Genomic DNA, 1,994 nt, shown 5'->3' on the forward strand with positions numbered 1-1,994 from the left:
CACAATTCATTTAATGGATTAAACAAATTTGATACATTTAAGATACAAAATTTTGATATTTTAATTATAATGATAAATTAAATGAATAATAAATAAATTATGAATTATACAAAACATAATAACACAATTCATTTAATGGATTAAACAAATTTGATACATTTAAGATACAAAATTTTGATATTTTAATTATAATAATATAATTAAAATACGAATATAATTATCTTAAATCTAAACTCATAAAATTTTAAATTATATTCATGTTATATATAAAATTATCAAATCTAACACTCATTAAATACAATCTTTTAAAAAATAATATTAGTACTAATAACTTACCTAACTTGATGATCAAAGGAAGTTTTCTAGGTCGGAAATGTCTGCAACCCGCTGAAATATGACTATCATTTAATCTTTTTTTTTTTTCTAAGAAAAAAGAGGTTGCTGCATTTGTTTGTTGAATACAATTATTTGGTACCACTTGGTGATTACATAAGATTATGATTGAGCTGAAGAGAGTCAGTCCAAAGAATTTTTTTTTAAAAAAAGTCTACATCAAAATTTAAAACCCATAAATGATATTTTTTTTTCTTATTTTGCTGATTATGTACACAATAAGAATAGTTCTCTAGTCAATGCAATAAAAAACGGAAAACAGCCAAAAACCCTTTCTTCAAATTGTCATCTATTGATGACAAACTTATATTAAACTAATTATAAAAAAAGGGAAGTAACAAACCTTGATTTAATTAAGGAACATGTTAACTAAACTAATATTGTTGATTCACTAATCTCCAAGCCTCCCCCCTAATTGTTGAATAATTTTTCCTTTTTTAAAAGCCGGCATTTCTGCAGCCCCACTCCATGTCTGTGTTTGCTTGCTGACAAATTCAACATATATGAGCTGTCCTTTTGATTAATTTATCATTATCTTCAGCATTATTTGGGGGAAAAAAATATTTAAAACCACCTTGTTCAGGCAGATGAGAAAAATGTGACATTTCATTATTTGACACATATGATCAAGGTCAAATCTGAGATTTAATCAAACCAATTTCTTGTAACAAATACTAAACCTTTTTCATATCTCTAAGGATTTTGTTGGGTTTTGAGTTTAATTATTTTCAACATTCCAAGATGTGTAATTGGCTATCTTGAGATGGTAACCCACAATATTTGAACATTATTACATTCTTAAAAAGGGGGATTTCTTGCATAACTGAAACCCAATCTCAGGTCTTACTTTCCAAAAAAGGAATATGCCCTTCATTGACTAAGAAAGCAGGAAGGGTAGAAAAATAAGGGCAAGAAAGCCAAGTTGATGTTCATTAACTTCAAGGAAAGCTGGTCATGTCAAGGTTGTTCATCACTTTGGGTATTGCAATTTGATTAAGAAATGATGTAGTTTGGGATGGTTTGCAGCCATTGGTTTGATTTAAGAGTCAATAGGTGACTAATAAGCTGTCAGCTCTAATAACACCAAATCCAAGTCACTACTCAATATAAGACAGTACTTTGACCACCCATCATCTCCAAATCTGATCAAAATTCATATAACTATATAAAATCAAGAAAGCAGAATTCTATGTTTATGTATATTTTGATTCCTTTTAACATAATACGTGTTAATAAATGTGAATAATTGTATTAAAGATGGCCAAAGCTGCATTGGAATAAATTAACTTAAATAAATAATAAATTTGCGACATGCTTACACGAAGCACCAGTGGTCTAGTGGTAGAATAGTACCCTGCCACGGTACAGACCCGGGTTCGATTCCCGGCTGGTGCAAATGCCTTTTTGGTTGCTTTTAAATATTATTTTTAGTACAAATTTTTTTTTTTTAAGAAAGGAGAAACTTTTTCCTCCTAGGGACTAACGATGTGCTCCCGCATTTGACGGGAGCGAAGCAACGGGCGGATTTGTAGGGACCAAAAGCCACCAGAAGTCGTCCACGTGGAAGCACATGAGGAGTTGACCGGTCAACATCGGTTTAT

General features: G+C 30.3%; 1 non-coding gene across 1 annotated transcript; it reads left to right on the top strand.

The window, feature by feature from the left end:
* The first annotated feature begins 1,717 nt into the window (after nucleotides 1-1,717).
* TRNAG-GCC (transfer RNA glycine (anticodon GCC)) lies at nucleotides 1,718-1,788 on the top strand. The gene has a single exon. It is a non-coding gene; the product is annotated as a tRNA-Gly (tRNA).
* Nucleotides 1,789-1,994: the final 206 nt, after the last annotated feature.

The sequence above is a fragment of the Theobroma umbraticum genome, unplaced genomic scaffold (genome assembly GCF_002168275.2).
Source record: "Theobroma umbraticum cultivar Fairchild unplaced genomic scaffold, ASM216827v3 scaffold_130.0, whole genome shotgun sequence".
NCBI classification, from domain to species: Eukaryota; Viridiplantae; Streptophyta; class Magnoliopsida; order Malvales; family Malvaceae; genus Theobroma; species Theobroma umbraticum.